The sequence below is a fragment of the Staurois parvus genome, unplaced genomic scaffold (assembly GCF_062004578.1).
Source record: "Staurois parvus isolate SC_StPar_1 unplaced genomic scaffold, SC_StPar_1.0 ptg000116l, whole genome shotgun sequence".
NCBI classification, from domain to species: Eukaryota; Metazoa; Chordata; class Amphibia; order Anura; family Ranidae; genus Staurois; species Staurois parvus.
Genome location: NW_028317912.1, coordinates 6,149,699 through 6,170,008, shown reverse-complemented (window position 1 = coordinate 6,170,008; position 20,310 = coordinate 6,149,699). Strand labels below are relative to the sequence as shown.

The window sequence follows — 20,310 nt, the reverse complement described above, 5'->3', positions numbered from 1 at the left end:
ACAGAGAGGGCTCCCCATACCCATGTATGAGCTGGAAGTGGCAGGAGATCAGTGCTGGTAGTATCCATCACAGACAACACTGACCCATCCTCCCATCCACCACATACTGACCCATCCCTGCAATCCCCACATACTGACCCATCCCTGCAATCCCCACATACTGACCCATCCCTGCAATCCCCACATACTGACCCATCCCTGCAATCCCCACATACTGACCCATCCCTGCAATCTCCACATACTGACCCATCCCTGCAATCCCCACATACTGACCCATCCCTGCAGTCCCCACATACTGACCCATCACTGCAGTCCCCACATACTGACCCATCCCTGCTATCCCCACATACTGACCCATCCCTGCAATCCCCACATACTGACCCATCCCTGCAGTCCCCACATACTGACCCATCCCTGCAATCCCCACATACTGACCCATCCCTGCAATCTCCACATACTGACCCATCCCTGCAATCCCCACATACTGACCCATCCCTGCAGTCCCCACATACTGACCTATCCCTGCAGTCCCAGCATCGACCTCCGCACAGTAGTGTATTTTACTTTTTTGCTGCCCTAGGCAAGACTAAAATTGACCACCCCCCATCTACATTTATCTCTCCCCTTGCTGTTTAAGATCCACCTCTTCAGTACAGGAGCCTGATGGAGGGCAGTGTGACATGGCAGGGGGGGGTCGTGGGACAGGAGGGGGTCAGCGTGATGGGGGGCAGCAGGACAGGAAGGGGGCAGCAGGAGAGGAGGGGGGCAGCAGGAAGGGGGAGTAGGCCATCGAGACAGGTAGGAGGGTAGCAGGACAAGAGGGAGGCATCATGACAGGGGGAGGGCAGCATGATGGGGGGTAGCATGATGGGTGGGGAGACAGGTGGGGGCAGAGGGACAGGAGAAGTGCAGTGGGACAGGAGGAGGAGCACAGAGGGACAGGTGGGGGGCATGGGACAGGATCGGGGCAGTGAGACAGGAGGAGCGCAGAGGGACAGGTGGGGGGCAGCGTGACGGGGGGCATGGGACAGGATCGGGACAGGAGGAGGAGTGCAGAGGGACAGGAGGAGCGCAGAAGGACAGGTGAGGGGTAGTGGGACAGGAGGAGCTCAAAAGGAGAGGTGGGGGCCAGCGTGATACGGGGCATGGAACAGGATCGGGGCAGCGGGACAGGAGGAGCGCAGAGGGACAGGTGAGTGGCAGTGGGACAGGAGGAGCACAGAGGGACAGGTGAGGGGCAGCATGACGGGGCATGGGACAGGATCGGGGCAGCGCGACAGGAGGAGCGCAGAGGGACAGGTGAGGGGCAGTGGGAAAGGAGGAGCGCAGAGGGAAAGGTGAGTGGCAGTGGGACAAGAGGAGCTCAGAGGGACAGGTGGGGGGCAGCGTGACAGGGGGAATGGGACAGGATCGGGGCAGCGGGACAGGAGGAGTGCAGAGGGACAGGTGGGGGGCAGCGTGACAGGAGGCATGGGACAGCATCGGGGCAGTGGGACAGGAGGAGCGCAGAGGGACAGGTGAGGGGTAGTGGGACAGGAGGAGCACAGAGGGACAGGTGAGGGGCAGTGGGGACAGATGGGGAGTAGTGGGACAATGTGGGGGGACAGGAGGGGGGAAGTGGAACAGGTGTGGGAAAGGGTGACAGGAGGGGGCAGCGTGACCGGGGGCAGTGTGACGGAGAGGGGGCAGTGGTACGGGGGAGGGAAGTGGGACATGTGGGGGGCTGTGTGTCGGAGGGACAGGGGTGGGGAAGCACCAGTCCTCCAAGCTCTTACCTGTCCAGCAGGGGCTCCTCCAGACAGTGTCAGGATCACTCCAGGAGGGACGCTTGTGTCCCATATCCCTCAGGATCTCCGGCGGCGGCTGCAAAAGAGCGGGGGGCTCCTACACCCTGACCTCGTTCTTTTCTTTTTCCTCCTCCGCTGGCACCTTCTAGCCATCCTGCACGTCCCAGCGCACACTGACAGTGGGCCCCGCCCTCACGCGCTCCGAGCGCACACCAGGGATCCGCCCACCACTCTTCTCTCCTCTGCAGCCAGTCCCTTAGCCCGGGTGACCCTCCTTGTGTGTCGGCTTGGCTGTACACTCATCCATGGCAGCACTGTTGTTGACACACACAGTGTCCTTTCTGCCTGGGGGGCGTGCCGCCCCCTGTAAACTGCCACCCTAGACAAACGCCTTGTTTGCCTCATGGCAGATACACCCCTGCCTCCTCACTACCCCCCAACACTAACACAGTCCCATCCCTGCAACCAAAATCAGAACATTAACCCTCCTGGAGCCTTTGCCAGGAAATTCCCTCGTAGACATTCCTCACCAGAACACGTAACCTGTATGCATAGCCAAAACTTTTTTTTCTGTTCTTGGTTAAGTGGGAAGGATCGGCGCCCCTGTTGTGTTTTATTGTTTTTTTTTCGCACTGGGGAGAGTCTCTATTTTTCTTGATGGCTGTTGTCACTGAAGCAGAACATTATGAGAAATGTAAAATTGTAAAAGCTGTTCCCAGAAAAGGAATAGAGAAGTCCTCCAATGCAGACATTTGTTCTACTGTATCCAAAAGTGAAAAAGATTTGGCTATAGATACAGTTAACTCCATTTAATCCCTCATTATATGTCACTTACTGTTACCAGGACATAGAAGGTGAATCTCCCCAGGGGGAACACAGATCGCAATAACAATTTCATAGGGAATCTAACCCATGACTTGCTTCCATTGTGAGGATCTTTTAAGAGATCAATAGGAAGGATTTTCCCAACAAAGCTTGAATGATGATCCACCAGGCCAGAGAAAACCTGGTGTTTGGTGACAGGTGCATCAGTTTGTCCCGAGATTGAACCGATTTGTCCCAGGATGAACTAACAAAAGAAAAGAGAAATCATTTTCCTAATGACACCAGTGTAATGGAAATTATTTTTGACTCCAATTTAAGGCTCGTTCACACTTGACTGTTTTACCAACGCTTGCCAAATGCCCCTATAGCGTTTGGCATGTGTTGGTCCGGCGTTTGCGGAGCGTTTTTTAACGCTTGGAAAATGCCGCATGCGCGGTTTAGCGGAGGTTGCTAGGTGTTTTCCGAGCATTAAAAATGCCCCACAAACGCCTATAATGAAGTTTGAATGGTATTACCGCTCCGCAAACACCCCGCAACCCCACCGCAAACGCCAGTCGCGCGTTTGCGGAGCGGCACCATAGACTAGAATAGGAGGCTTCAACGCCTCCTGACTCGACCAGAGGTGTCTGTTTTGCCTCGATGCTAACGCTCCCGTTAGAACAGCACCATGTGCTGCAATGTGCAGAATTGTCCGAGGCGTTTGGGAAGCGGTAAAAACGCTTCCCAAACGCCTCTCTTCCGCCTGCACACAACGCTAGTGTGAACGTAGCCTTACTGGTAATTTTTCCACTGACATCCACGTATGTGAAAAATATTACCAAAGGGATGCTCACATAAGGGGAATTATTTTCCCACTGACACCAATGTAATTATTTTTTTTTTTTGCACACTGTCACTGGTATGTTGGTGGGGAATAGTTTTCCCATTGACACCAGTATAAAGGGCATTATTTTACAATCTTTACCAATTTAAAGTAGCAGTAAACTTGTTATATACACGCACGCACACGCACACACGTGTTAAAGGGAGTTCTTCGTTGCTGTGCTGTCAGTGTGTGGTGATTTCATGTGGTCTTCCTTCCAATGTGAGGTTTCCCATCCACACCAAATAAACCCCTTCCCACCGTCTGTACACTTATGTAGCAACACACTGACACCAGTGAAACAGGAATTATTTTCCCATCTACAGCAACTTGAGAGCATTATATTCCCAGTGACATCGATGTAAGTCAAATGTACAAGCAGGCATTATATTTTAACTGACATCAATGTATGAGGAATTATTTTCCCACTGACATCAATGTTAGGCACATTGGGGAGATCCAGATTGCCTTTAAATCATCTGCACATAATTAAGGAAAGCCTTGCTCGTAAAGTTCCAAAACATGCAACAGACTTGGGTAGTTCCTATTTTGGGAATTTTCAAATGTAAGAATTACTGACAGTTTGTAGATAACGTAACAGGAGGTAATTAAAACCACCTCCAATTTGGTGTACAGAGACAGGCCAGACCATGGTTGTGCTGCAAAGCTGTTGTGGATGTTACGCTTCCTCCTTAGGGCTTGCTGGTTGCTAGAATGCTGGAGGCTGCTGCTATCCTAGCAACCAAGGATGCATCTCTGGCTCCATTCAGCTGACAACCAGGAGATTCTCCAGGTGACAGCTGATTGTAAATGAAGGGGCTAAGAATGCCGGCTGATGTAATAAACTAAATATGGCACTTTTTGAACAATGACATCAGTCAGCACCCCCAGCACCCCAACCCTTTGTTTACATTCAATTGTAGGCTGGGGAACATTCCAATCATCAGCTGAATGGGGCGAGGGATGCGTAATTATTTGCTAAGGCACTGCCTACTGCACGCCTAACAGCATCTTACCAACCAATGGCACTGTGCGGCTCAGGAGCTCAGTATGGACTGAGGACAGGGTGTCCACAGTTTGTACACAGTGGCCTCATTGCTGCACGCCTCACCATGCCTCTATGTGACACATTGTTGTGCCTGTTTCTTACGTTTACAAAAATGGCAACTGTCCCATTTTATAGCTAGTTTTAGAGGATAAGTTCACCTTTAAAAAAATAAATAAATAAATAATACATGCACATCTTTTTGTAGGTAAGAAAATGTGCATTTATTAGAAAGCATCGCTCCTGCAATCAGCAGATCGCAGGTGCTATGCAGGACTTCTGCAGACTTGTCAGTGGATGTGTGCTTTTACTCCGTACGGGCAAGCAGATACACACTGACGGGAAGAGACAACGAACTATCACAGTGCTCAACAGTGCTGTGGTAATTCACTGAGGACTACAAGTCGAGAGTGTAGTTTCCCATTCACAGAATTCTGTGACTGAATGACACTGCCGGGCGGGCGAGCAATAGGTATCCCGTGCCTATTATGTGGTATAGGTATCCTAATTAAGGAAGCTGCTTACACCAAAAAACGTGTATCTCCTCTCAACTGAAGGATCAACAGTTATTAAAGCTAAAATCAGTGCTAGCCATAAATCAGCATAATTAACAATGTGTCTCATTAATAAAATCATACAAGTTAGGCCTCGTTCACACTATACGTGCAGAAAAACTGATGGAAAAGATTTCACTCGCAGAGCACAAATTTACATCTGTTTTCATACGCATATCAGTGAGTTTTATACAGGGAATAGGGCACATTGAGAACTATTGTTTTCTTTGTACCCTTGCAGAACGTATGCAGAAAAACTCAGAAAGGTATACAGAAAAAAATGGCACGAACAAGGCCTTAGGTTCTATGACTATTCGTAACAATGTAACATGACAATATAAATACATGCAATAAAGGAAAAAAATAAATTAAGATTAAAATGATAAAAAAACTTAAAAAAATATATAATAATATATTTTTTAATTATTATTTTTATTTTCATTTTTAGTAATTTTTTTCTATTTTTTTATTGCATTTATTCACATTGTTGCATTACAGTTTTACAAATAGTCACAGAACTTTATTGTTGCATGATTTTATAAATGAGACACATTGTTAATTATGTTCATTTATGGGTGGTGCTGCACTTGCTTAATTTTGGGGATTTGCTGTTTTTGCCGCCCTTCGTCAGACCCCTGGTCACACTTTTTTCTGATCTGCCTATATGAAATCTTAGGAGTCTTTTAGTTGAATCCCATGGTCAAAAATGAAACTGCCCAGAGACAATACATTCTTTCTCCAGTTTTGACATTTGTAACCAAAAGATGACAAGCCTGCCCACCACGACAAGGTAGACTCTTTCAGGGCAGGACCTACACTAAACTACACTACGCTAACCTACTCCATGCTAGTCATCGTATTTTTACTGTTAGATGCCTGATTGTAATAAGCCTCATCCTAGAACCTTCCATCTTCCTCTCCAGACTTGTTTACTAAGATCTACATAAGAACAACCCTTTTCATTCACAAAACAGAGAACAGATTTGAAATGGTTGTTGCTGTTATCTTATGGTGGGTGATGCAGTGGTCAGCAATGCTCACCTGTAATGTCCCGACACATTTCCCTTCTTTAATCAATGCAGAGCTCTCTTCCACATAGATGCCTTCAGTCTGAAAGGTCTAAAGCGATTTAATTGTAGTGAAGTTTGTTCACAGAGAACTGCCTTTGTCGCCCTTCTCATCCTACCAGTCCTCAGTTTTACTGACATAGACAAATGCTCACAATAGTGTGTTACAATAAATAATTGGATGTTAAATAAATAAATTAGGTTTTTTTTAGAATTACAATTCCAAAACATCTAAATAGAGCCCATGGCAGCAACAGGGGGAATGACAACCCTCAGGGTACTGTGGTCACCCCCTGAAGGAGGACACCCCACCCATATTCCACCTATCAGGCCATGCACAACACCCCAGTTATCCCACCAGACCACACCCAACTGGGAGGAGGTGCAATCAATCCTGAACTTCGTGAACCCAACAGGAAGGCCGAGACTTCCTCAGAGCTATGCGCCACCGACATTCCTGTCCTGCCACAGTTTCAGAGCTTCCCCGAGAGGTAGCCTCACTCCATTCCTTCAGGCACAGAGTGTCTGCACTCCGCCTAAAAAAAAACCTGTGCTAATACACTATTATGAGCATTATTTATTAATTATATTAATAAAAGGTAATTTTATTTTGGTTTATTCACATATATTATGGATTGGCAATATGAGATTATTAGTATACAGTATTTGATTAAGGGTTTTGTATATTAAAATATTTTTTATATACATGTACTTATTTTTTATATACATATAATTCTGTATACTAATTTTTATATTAATTGCATCAGGTTGGTATCACCCGTTTTTTTTGAGGATTAGGGGGTGAGTTTTTTTATTTTTTATCTAGTGTATTTTTATCAAATTTATAATTATTTAGATTATTAAAGGTTTTTTGAGGCTGTCCAATTTATACTGTCCAATAATGATGTTGGGAGCCATTAAGGGATATATACTATATAGTGCCATTAAGAAGTACTGCCCTGTGATCTATAGGGTCTGTGGAAAACAGGCTTCTTTTCACTGCGAGTCCGACGGTAGGGTTGCCTAGTTACCATTCGGACTACACTAGTATGGCAGTGGTTGTGCCGCCCAGCGGTCTGATTGGCAGACCTTCAGCCTATAAAATGGAGTACTGTCTACCAATAACGCAGTCCTGAAAAAGTCAATCGCATTCCTGTTCAAAATGCATGCTATTCTTTGCGGTGCAATTTGCGTCCATACATTTTGTATGGACGCCAATGGCATAGCAAAGTATCGGTAATTGGTAACGGCGAGTACTTGAGCGACAGTATCGATATCACACTTGCATCCCTAGTTAGGATATGACAGTGTTGTATCTGATGAATGTTAGACAATGTGGCCAGTAGATTAGATCCATCAGCATTTAGAGCCCGGAATTCAAATGTTGGAATTGTGTCCCTGGTGGTGGGTGTTTATTGGCTAGAATAGTTTTCTCACACCTTTATTTATAATGCTGACATTTTGACATTTGCTGTGTACAATGGTTGCACCATCTAAATCATTTTATGATCGTTATTTCTAGGTTCTGGGTTGCTTGCAAGATTCCAGACTGGACATCGAGTGGATGAGATATTTTCACAATCTACCTGACTCACTTACCTCACTCCTGATGCTGCTGACAACCGCCAATAATCCAGACGGTACGGCTTTATTCTTTCATGCACAAATCTGAGACCGCAGAACTGAAAGCAAATGCTGCACAAAAAATAGATGACTGGAGTGTTAACTAGTGGATGTGTATTTCTTATTTCTGAAAGATAAAGATCTCATGTAGGGCCAGTTCACACCACAAAACGCACTCTGGATGCATTCCGGATACGTTTTTGCTTACAGTTCACACCACACTCTGTTGCGGTGCAGTTTTGATGCAGTTTGCCATGTTCCAGTATGGTTCTGTTTAGAACAAAATGCAGCATTTTCTCTTTTTTTCCTGCACCAGAAGCTGAAATAGGCTGTGGGATTTGCAGTGTGCATAGAACAGTGCGTATGATCACAACTAGTGCGCATGCTTGTTTCAAAGAAACAGGTGAGGAGGAAAAGCATAGGTGTGGGAGCTCATGAAGGATTGGGGAAAACCTCCTGCGCTCAATCCTACTAAACTAATAATAAGCTGCTACACCTGCACCTTATTACCGAAAGTGAAAAACCAAAATATAACAAACAATAAGTGTAGCGCTCTGGTGAAAACTAACTAAATCTCAACATAAACAACATGTGACATAATGGTGGAACAAACCGTGAATCTTAATGAGAATGAATGCTAAAACAGTGCAACATCACACGATATTGTGCATATGGTGGACATGACTAATATTAAGCCCCCTAATACAGGGATATACCCTATAAAACAAGTGCTCTGTGTCAACACACTTTATTCATACCATAAATAAACCGCTGAAATCAGAAAAAATATATATATATATATACAGCAAGTGAATATAAATGAACACATCACTGAAAGTAATATCTCATAAACAAAACTTGCCACCAGTGTTCACAACAATAAATGCAATCATGCAGGTGAATCTTGTACGTTTGTAGGCTCTGGTGATGACTCCACACACAGCTAGATTGGCTCATCACCTCCTTGCTGCAACCCTAAAAGGGCCTAAATGCCTTATGGATCACTCCTGGATCCCCCTTGGGTTAAAGCGTATCCTCTAGGAATATCCTAAATGGCTGTTATTCAGAAAAATCATCTTCCACATGGTCCACAAAGAGAAAAGCCTCCATAGTGTTTTATCATTTATTAACACAGTAATTAAAATAATATACACAGGACACTCACATGATACATCTTCTTGTATACAGCATTTTGAACCTGATGTATGGGTGTACTTGCATGGGTTCTTTAGGGAGTCCAAAGATGGCGTCCGCGCCAAAAATGACGTCACCTATGCCTTGCATCACCTCTCACGTGACTTCCTCAGGGACCCTGACACCATTATGTCACATGTTGTTTATGTTGAGATTCAGTTAGTTTTCACCAGAGCGCTACACTTATTGATTGTTATAGCTCATGAAGGATGTTACAAGGAAGCAGAAAAACACAGTAAGAAATGATTTTATGAAAAATAGATTATTACATTAACTAGCTGATGTGTATTGGATTTTTTTCTGAATAAGGATATTGTTTAGTGTCACAAAAAAAATCTGGCCTCCTCCTTCCCCTTATAGCCAGCCAATCCTCTCCTTTTTTGTTAGATGTTAAAGAAGTGACACTAAACTTTGGTTTAAAAAATGTGTTGTTAACCCAAAAAGTCGTTTTTACTGCTTCAAATCCCAATTTTTTTTTTTTTTGTGAGTGGGCTGTGCAGTGTATGTAGAGCAGTGTACATGGCCATAACTTATATTCACTGCTCTTTCCAAATAAACAGAAGTGAGGGGGATAGGAGACATTTGGGAGTCAATGGCGGATATCACAATGATACACAGTAAGACACAATTTCTTGAAAAATAATTGTTTTTTTTTTTTTTGTTAAATCAAGATATCATTTAGTTTCAGAAAAAAAAATATCTGGCCTCCTCCCCTAATAGCCAGGCTATCACGTTCTTTTCTTGCAAGATGTTAAAGTGACACTCCAGTGTGCATAGAACAGGCGTATGATCACAACTAGTGTGCTCATTTCAAACAAACAAGTGGGGGGAAAGCATAGGTGTGGGAGCTCATGAAGGATGTTACAAGGAAGCAGAAAGACACAGTAATAAATTGTTTAATGAAAAATAGTTTATTACAGGGCCATTAATTAGTGGATGTGTACAATTATAAACAACAAATTCTCAAACAGTCACAAATGCTACTAAAAATATTCCCTTCTTGTGTCAAATACAAAACTATATATCAGAAAGCAGCTCACACTAACACATACTCATGATGTGCGTGGATTCTAATACATAAAACACGCAGTGCCGCGCTCTCTTTTAGTATGTGAGAGCAAACAAATTATGTTATAAAACAGTGAACATATGTGAAAAAAGTCTCTAAGTATAAAGTTTTTCTTCAACTTGAAACAAACTTCACAATTTCATATCTTCATGCAATATAAATCCTCCACCACAAATTCCAGATGTGCCCTCACCAGGGGTTTTTGACCTCACATATAGTTTGTTCAAAAAACGCTTGTGTTCCTTGAGGTGGACATAAATGGTCAGATGTATCCTGAAAAAGGTATCTTCCTCCAAAGATTAAAGGGATCGGTGATCTTTCCTCTTCCATTTAGCATACATGTCAAAAAACGACTAAAACACAATAGTGCGTTATCCTTTAAAACACATTACTTTACTAAAAGCATAAAAAGTGGCCAGTCACATGGTACAGGTGCTAGATCGCACCAGATATATGCGCAATTAAAACCTGTAATACTCTTGTATGAGCAATCAAAGGAAACTCCACTCCTGAAATGTAACAATGTGGTTGTAACGATGAAGTGGGGGGCTTGGTGACGTCATGAAGCTCGCTGTTCATCGTTACAACCACATTGTTACATTTGAGGAGTGGAGTTTCCTTTGATTGCTCATACAAGAGTATTGCAGGTTTTAATTGCGCATATATCTGGTGTGATCTAGTACCTGTATTATGTGACTGGCCACTTTTTATGCTTTTAGTAAAGTAATGTGTTTTAAAGGATAACGCACTATTGTGTTTTACTCGTTTTTTTATCATGTATGCTGAATGGAGGAGGAAAGATTAAAGGGATCGGTGATCTTTGGAGGAAGATTCCATTTTCAGGATACATCTGACCATTTATGTCCACCTCGAGGGACACATGCGTTTTTTGACCAAACTATATGTGAGATCAAAAACCCTGTTGAGGGCACATCTGGCGTTTGTGGTGGAGGATTGATATTGCATGAAGATATGAAATTGTGAAGTTTGTTTCAAGTTGAAGAAAAAAATTATACTTGGAGACTTTTATTCACATATGTTCACTGTATTATAACATAATTTGTTTGCTATCACATACTAAAAGCGCGGCACTGTGTGTTTTATGAACTAGAGGATGTGTATTGGATTTTTTCTGAATGATAAGGATATTGTTTAGTGTCACGAAAAAATCCGGCCTCCTCCTTCCCCTTACAGCCGACCAATCCTCTCCTTTTTAGTAAGATGTTAAAGAAGTGACACTAAACTCTGGTTTAAAAAATATATCCAATTCAAATATGTGTTTTTTAAGCCAAAAAAAAGTCATTGGTGCTCTCAGACCCTCCAAATCTCCATTTTTACTTTTTTTAATTTGTGATCCAACTTCCTGATATGGGCCCTGGGCGATGGGTGATGGGGCGTGCAGTGTGTATAGAGCAGTGTACATGGCTACAACTAATATTCACTGCTGTTTTCAAACAAAGAGAAGTGGGGAAAAGGAGAGGTTTGGGAGTTAATGTAGGATGTCACAAGGAGTTTTATTTTCAAAAAGAAGTTGGAGGGAAGGTGTGGAATCTCATGGAGGATGTTACAAAGAAGTAGAAAAACACAGTAAGAAATTATTTCCAGAAAAATAGATTACAGGAACAGTAACTAGCGGATGTGTTTGGGTTTTTTTTCTGAATAATAGGGATATTGTTTAGTGTCACAAAAATAAAAAAATCTGGCCTCCTCCACCCCTATAGCCAGCCAATCCTCTCCTTTTTTGTAAGATGTTAACGTTAAGATGTTTTAAAAATGTATACAATAACCCAAAAAAGTGACTTTTTCTGATCCAGATCTCCATTTTTTGTAATCCAACTGCCAGCTGTGGGTGACAGGTGGTGGGTTTTGCAGTTTGTATACATAAAATATAATATTATATATAACATTTTCTTTTTTAAACAGAAATGAGAAGAAAAGGAGAGGTTCAAGGGTTAAAGAGGATGTTACATGAAGTCAGAAACACACCATAATATCTTACATTAACTTACCACTATTTTATCTATGTTAAAAACTAAAATCTATTTTTTTTTTTTTTTGTATTTTTTTTTTTTTTTTTTGTAATTTTTTTTTTTTTCCAAACAAAGTGAGAAGAAAAGGACAGATTCAGGAGACAGGGAAGATGTCAGAATCAGAAACACACAGTATAGAGAGAGCTATGGCTAAAAAATGGACTTTTTTTCCCCTTTAAGCCAGTAATTAGGGGGAGGTAAGAGAGATGGGCTGTAAACATAAAAAACCCATAATTGCCTGATGTTACTTACCTCATTCGGCCCTTACCTGATGTTACTTACCTCATTCGGCCCTGGGTCTTTTGGCTCCTTGAGGCTTGCTGTACGCTGCCTTTCTTTTGGGCTCTTTGGCATTCAGGGCATCCAGGAGACCTTCAGCTACCAGCTCTTTGTATTTAGCCCCTTTGCTTGCTCGGGAAGAGCATCGCTGGGTGCTGGTTGTAGGCTCCTGGGATGCCAAGCTGGTGGTGATGTCCCTCCTCTTCACCTTGAGGGCCTTTCCATCTTCAGCCCTCTTCCCAGATGTCTTTGGGAACCTCACTGGATAGTGGAAGATGGGAGCCATGGTGCAGGTAGTAGCCATGTCCAGAAGCTGTCCCAGGGCCTCAGTCTTCTCAGGCTTTCCTCCCTGCAGGTAAGTGACAGCGGCCATGATGTCCTCCTCTCTGTCCTTCCCGGTGCAGTCCGAGGATGCGAATCCCAGAAGCAGAAGAGGGTCCGCTGATCCCCAGTCGAAGTCTTTGGCCATCATAAAAGCAGAAACGCTGAAAACTTGCTGAAATCCACAGAAATCCACAGAAATCCTGGAGCTACAGGTGTCTGTGTCCTCAGCAGTACAGCTATCAGCAGCGATCAACTGTCACTTTTGGTGTGAGGTTGTTTACTCAAATCTCCCCCCCCCCTCCCCCCCCCCCTCCTCAACCGACCTGATGCTTAGAAATTCACCTGTTAGCCCATTTGTTTAACACATAAACCTTATTTTACCCCAAATACTACCAGAAATATTGTTCTATAGACACACACTTTAATATCACCATACATTTAGACTGGGCGCGTTTAACCCTTTTTCTGCCAGAGACGTTTTTAGGGGTTTTTTTACACATATTTTAAAAATGAATTTAAGGTGATTGCTGAAGATTACAGAAAACCCCCAAACATGATATATTTTCTTGCAGCAGAGACCCTGGCAATTCAAATATCAAAAATTATATCAAAAATTAGACAATTTATGTCACATAATATGTGTGCAATGGTTTTTCAAGCTCAAATTTTTAGTAAAAAATGTCACTAGAGTTCATTTTAGGGCACACAAACACAATATATTCCCCAAATGTTTGGTAAAATATAAAAGATGAAGTTGCACCAGGTAAATAGATGCCCAATATGTGAAGCTTTAAAACTGAGCGTGCCCATAATACAGACATGTACTTCAGCACCCTATATTTTCTCCAAGGGGACACATTAAAAGCCCCTCCAGGTCATTAGGTTGGAAGTAACTCTGTATAACAGCCCTAAAATGATTGCTGTCACTCTGGCATGTGCAGCAATGCACAACACGTGTAGCACCAGCAATGTTTTCATATGTGGGTGCCATGACCGGTGTGCTCAGGTTGGTATGTACATAGGGGGGGGGACGACCTTTTGGAGGTTTAAGTGCCTGGGTGTACGTTTATTTGTTGACACTTTTTATTGATATCACAGAGAGGACACCGTCTCCTATGTGATGTAATGCCTTTGTGACAGGTGCTGCTTCTTCACACATCAGGAGTCTATTTCAGCAGCAAGCCGACAGACAACTTGTGATACATTGTTACATACAACACACTCCCAGCTCCTGGTGTGTACCCCCCCCCTCGGCAGTGAGAGGGTTAATGATGCCGTAACAGATGTTGGTGTTTCTGGGGGTTGGAGGGGCATTAGGGGCCTCTTACTATATGGCTGATTCATGATTTGGTTGCCTTGTCTTGGCAGTGTGTATTTCCCTCCTGGGATCCAGTTTGTGTTTTTCTGCTCCTGATAGTTGTCTGTGAGTATGGCTGGGGAAGACAGGAATGGAGGGCACTCACACTCTATTAGTTTCACTGCAGGCAGGTGAGATGTCGGGTCTTTTAGACCCCTGTCACCAGTTACTGTGAGCAGGGAAAGGGCCACGCTCGAAATGCGTTGTCATGGTGACAGTGAAAGCCTCCATCTTGTTTGGTCCAGCTTGCGCTCCACCTTGATCCCCGGATCCGGTTAACTTCCTTTTTTGACGTCACTTCTGGTGCACCGCATCCGAGCCCACGCAGGTTACCGAGTGACTCCCAGAATCCTAGTGGACCCATTGATGGTGGATCCTTACTAGCGGAGTCACTAGTGGTTATAAAACAGTCCTGTTTGCTGACATGGGCTCACCGCTGACACTCCTGAAGCTCTGTGAGCTTCTATCTCCCTGGAAGGCTTTCCTTTAATGTGCAATGTTGCTGTTTTTATTGAAGTTCATCCTCTCTTGTTCTGACTGGTATATTACCATTGATCAAGCAAGAGAGCACGTGTTTTATCTGCCATAAATATGCTTGTGCCTTGTTATAAACGTTTAGTGCCACAGTGACCGAATTGTTGTTCTGATTTTTGATTTGACATGGGGACTCCTTTATACAAGTCACTTTCCTCGAATCGCTTTTGGGACATTTGGTTTCATGTTTGCTTTTTTCACCACTCTTGGTGATTTTCATGCGAAGCAGCTGAGGACTAGCAGCCACTTTAGACAATCATTCTATGTATACCTCACTGCCCAGCCTTAGCGCCTAAACTTCAGGATATATATCCAAATTTATTCTGCAGAAGGGCAATGACCCCAAACATACATCCAATGTCATTATAACCATCTTTACTGTAAAGAAGAACAAGGAGTCCTGGAAGTGATGGTTTGGCCCCCACAGAGCCCTGATCTCAACCTCATCAAGTCTGTTTGGGATTACATGAAGAGTCAGAAGGATAAAGGGCAGCCTACATCCACAGAAGATATGTGGTTAGTTCTCCAATCTGTTTGGAACAACCTACCTGCCGAGTTCCTTCAAAAACTGTACAAGTGTACCTAGAATTGATGCTGTTTTGAAGGCAAAGGATGGTCACACCAAATATTGATTTAATTTGGATTTCTCTTTGGTTCATTTACCTTCCATTTTGTTATTTGATAAAAATAAACTATTAACACTTCTATGCCTGAAAGAATCCATAGTATAAGTAAACCCTCATCTTGTAAAACAGCCCATTCAGTTTGAAATAGAAATGAAAGGCAAAACATTTATGTATACTGTGGGAACTCGCTTCAACGTGGTAGAGCTTTTAAACGCAAACAGCTACTCGCTTCCTTTTTCAAGGGCCTTTTTAGCCCACTTTTATTTAAATGAAAGTTCAAACATAATGCTTCCCACGCAGGGGTATCCACCAACAAAATCAGCCTCCTGGCTTACACACAGTTCAATGTCAGTCTCCTGTAGACTCTTCCCAAATTATAGCCACTAGCACACAGCTAGTCTGGCTTCCACCTGACTCCAAGGCAGAGACCTCCCATCTGACTCCTATCTGCTGGGGTGGAGCCCTGCTGACTCCTAGCTGCCGGGGTGGATCCCTGCTGACTCCTAGCTGCCGGGGTGGAGCCCAGAACCCTGGTCCTGACTCTCTCTAAAGGCCTGCACACACCTGTGCAATCAGTCTCCTGGCCTATCCCAAAACCTGGTCCCAGGATTGGAGATTTCATCCCTCCCAGATCTCTTTGAAATCTCCAGGCTCCCGATCCCAAAACAGACCTTACAAACAAAGGAGGAAAGTGAAAAGCCACTTTCCTCCGTATCAAACACTTACCCTGGAGCCCCTCAACCTGCCTAGTTGAGAATCCTGGGTGACAGATCGTCACACTGACACAATACATATAGAAAAAGTGAAAATATATCTTCTGTTCTCAGCTTCATATGGAACTCAGGGAGGAGAAACAGCAGCACACTGGTCTTCCCAGTGAAAGACTGTGAAGGAAGCATGTCAGCACAGTTTAATCCATGGAGGAGAACAGGCTGAGTTGTCAGCAGAACCAGAAAACTGGCCACACTGTGCTCTCATGCCTGGTGTGGTCAGTTTTTAATAGGAAAGCACAGGAACTGGCAGGAACACCAACAATTTCACACAAAGCAAGCAATTCAAGGAGAACAGGATACTTTTTTTTTTTTGGTACAAGCACGTGGTACAACAGTTGTATGTCAGGAGTATGCAATGTTGGGCTTACATATTTAATTTACAGCATTTTTTACACCGGCCTAAAATGTTTGCACAGCAGTGTGTGTAAATAAGTGTATGTGTACGTGTGTGTGTTTATAAAAATATATTTTAAAAAATTGTACTATCCCCGAAATAAAATTTGCAACAATGTTTTTAATGGTAGTTGGATGTTTTGGATATGTTCTATTGGTGTAAGACTTGTGAATGTTACCCCTCCCTATCCTAAAACAGGACATTCAGAATAAAGGCAGTCGCTTACTTTGGAATTGAATGCATGAATGGATTTCCTTCTCTGAAAACTTTCAGCCAGAGTCTGGAGTGGTTGGGACATTGATATAGATGTAAAGCTGGGTTGGGTGAAGATCTGCTGACTATTTGTGCCTCTAATGATTTTCTCCTTGTTTTTTTTTTCACTTTTTTGATCATTCATTTTATCTTGGAGATCCACATCTGTAATAACACATTCACCTGCTATTTATCTTGTTTTTCTAGCTCACCACTTTAGCACCTAAACAGAGAAAGGGAAATCAACATGGGGGATGAAAGTGAATGGTTGAAACGTCCTGTTGGCCAGAAGAGTGAGCACAAGGTAAATTGTGATTTCTGATGTTTAAATATGATCCACGTCATCATGCATGCCTAAAGGAGAACTTGAACTCCCTTACCCACTTCCAGTCCGGACACTTTTTTACCCTCGTCCTGTCCAGGCCAATTTTCAGCTTTCAGTGCTATCACAGTTTGAATGACAATTGCGCAGTCATGCAACACTGTACCCATATGAATTTTTTAGCATTTTTTTTTAGACAGATAAAGCTTTATTTTGGTGGTATTTATTCACCACTGGGATTTTTATTTTTTTTGCTATGTAAATGAAAAAGTCCAAAAATTTAGAAAAAAAGTGTTTTTCTTATAAAAGTTTGGAAATAAATAGTATTTCAGTATAAATCTTGGCCAAAATGTATTCTGTTATCTTTTTAGTAAAATAAAATAACCCAAATTAGTTTATAACCAAAAATTATAAGTTTTAAACATTTTTTTTTTTTTACATATTGTCACCCTAGCAGTACAGTGTCACCATGGTGACACTGTACTACATGTGAGGGGTGATGAAGATTTTTTTTTTTTTTTTACACTGATTGCTTTTACACCCATAAAGACTGTAAAAGCAATGATTTCTCCTTCTCACTAGCTGCATTCTTGCAGCCATTGAGAACTACTGTGTGAGCTGTGATTGGTCACAGCTTGTCACAGGGTACAAGGCTGTTGTGAATAGCCTTGTACCATGTGATCTCTGTGATCATTAACAGATTTCACAGGTAGTAAGCAATGTCAAAAGTGACATCTTGCTTACTACTCTGCATGTGATCACTGATTGGCCAATCAGTGATCACATGATCGGGACGTCACACAGAGGTCCTGTCCGACGATCGGTGTTTCACTGTGTCCGGAGGCGGATTGCGGTGCTGCGTGCTCCCAGGGAGCGCGCACAAGCAGGGTGCAGGAAGGCTGTTTATAAATGGCCACCCGACCCTGCACTGCCACTGTCCGGCCGTTTATATACAACAGCCGGATGGGAGGTGGTTAATGGCACTTTTTGGTTAATGGCTGGGAGGTGGCACAGCTTCACTATCATGAGCCCACTAAAGTTGGTTGTCACAGTGGATACATGATTGGGAACCCATCCCACAGGCTGCTTGTCAAAAGCTGTGACTGAGAGCTGTCTTTGACGGCTCAGTTAATGTGCAGTGAGCTTGCTAATTGCTGTTGTGGGTGTATATGTGCCGACGCGGGGTGCTGAGGCCTACTTTTTCTTGCTATTGCAGATATGGGCTACATGGTTGGCAAAAGGTTACGTGAAGGGAGGATGATTTATGGTACATGCTCAGTTTTGCTACCAATGTGAACCTCCTTCAGCCCTACTTCGGGATCTTCACTGTGTAGCCCTACCTGGCACCGCAGAGCCTTTGCCTCAGTTTTTACTTGACTAGAAGGATAAAATGTGTCTGACGGAAATCCAATACATCTCACCATCCAAATACTACCGTTCCTACAGTAAAGCATGGAGGTGGTAATATCCTGTTCTGGGGGGCTTCTGTGCAGCAGGGATTGGAGCACTTGTCAGGATAGAAGGAAAGATGGATGGGGTGAAAAACCATCAAATTCTTGAGGAAAATGTGCTGCCTTCTGCCAGAAAGTTGTCAGTGAGAAGGTTTACCTTCCAACATGATAATGACCCAAAGCACACAGCAAAAATGGCCATACAGTGGTTGGAGGAGAAAAAGGTGAACGTCCTTGCATGGCCTAGTCAGAGCCCAGACTTAAACCCCTTTGAAACTCTGTGGAATGATTTAAGACTGCAGTCCACAAACAGTCACAATCAAATTAAAGTGAACTTGAGCAGTTCTGCAAAGAAGAGCGGGCAAATATTGCCAAGTCTAGATGTGCAAAGTTAGTGGAGACCTATCCCAACAGACTAATGGCTTTAATTAACCGCTTGCCTGCCGCCCCATAGCAGATATACTTCTCAGGGCAGCTTTGCAAAATCATGTAAATATATGTGATTTTGTAGTTCCAGGTAGGGGGTTTTCGTGTGCGGTGCCCTACCCGTTCTGCTATTTGCTCCTGAGGATGTCAATCACCAGGTCCTGGCTGGTGATTTTTGGCCAGGACTAGGTGATCATCTGCAAAGCTGAGAGGGGAGAGACCTGTGTGTAAACAACACAGATCTCTCTCCTGTCAGCATTGACATGCTGCACAGCAGAGATCTAGAAAGCAGCAGCTTTGCTTAGTAAAACACAACACAGTACACAAAAAAATCACCCCCTAACCCACAGTTAACCCTTTGATCGCCCCAGATGTTAACCCCTTCCTGCCCAGTGTCATTAGTACAGTGTCAGTGCTTTTGATTAGCCCTGATCACTGTATTAGTGTCACTGGTCAGTGGCAGTTAGTCTCCCCCAGTGTTAGATTGCCCACTGCAGTCCCACAGTTCCGCTATAAGTCGCTGATCACCGCCATTACTAGTATATATATAAAAAAAATTCATTATACGTATGTGCCGCCATTTTGTAGATGCTATAACTTTCACGTAAACCAATTAATATACACTTATTGGGATTTTTTTTTAGCAAGACATTTAGCAGAATACATTTTTGCCTAAATTTATGATGAAATGTATTTATTTTTTTGTAATTAATATGTTTTATAGCAAAAAGTCAAAAATATTGTTGTTTTGCTTTTTCAAAATTGTCGGTATTTTGTTTTCTTTATAGCATAAAATATAAAAACCACAGAGGTGATCAAATACCTATTTGTGGGGAAACAAAATGACATAAATTTCATTTATGTTCAGCGTTGCATGACTGCACAATTACTTATAAATGGGGTATGTAACGCTAGATAACAGATGACAGGCACAGTGGCTGTTACAGTATGAAGTAACCATACAGTAGTTCATATACTGATTCATATATCACTGTCAGAAGCACAACGGAGATGATCCAATGCTACTCCAGATCACATTAGGTGAGATAAAGGAAAATAGTGAGATTGTGCGCTTACCACAAGTGCACATAATATGCGCATTGTATGCAATTCAACAGCAACCGGGCATCATGGTCTGGTCAATAGCCTGGGCACCCTCTGGTCATATCCGAACATCTGGGTCACAGGTACAACGCTATCCAGGCCCTCTCAGGCTTTCAAATCCAAGAACGCCACCTTGCATAAGCATGGAGTAGCATTGGATCATCTCCGTTGTGCTTCTGACAGTGATATATGAATCAGTATATGAACTACTGTATGGTTACTTCATACTGTAACAGCCACTGTGCCTGTCATCTGTTATCTAGCGCTACATACCCCATTTATAAGTCTTTATTCCAAGGTTTTGAGGTTTACCCTGTATGTTAGCTGCTCACCTGACCTGTTTGCGCTCACTTACCTACCCTTTATATTTATGACTGCACAATTGCCAGTTAAAATAACACGGCGCTGTATC

At 43.1% G+C, this 20,310-nt stretch overlaps 1 long non-coding RNA gene across 2 annotated transcripts in view; it reads left to right on the top strand.

Moving 5' to 3' along the window:
* LOC149467311 (uncharacterized) overlaps positions 1–20,310 on the top strand; it is a 39,852-nt gene that overhangs the window by 2,715 nt on the left and 16,827 nt on the right. For both annotated transcript variants that reach the window (XR_016311968.1, XR_016311967.1), the window contains 2 exons: positions 7,663–7,780; positions 16,803–16,899. This is a non-coding gene — a long non-coding RNA (uncharacterized LOC149467311). The remainder of the gene's footprint in view (positions 1–7,662; positions 7,781–16,802; positions 16,900–20,310) is intronic.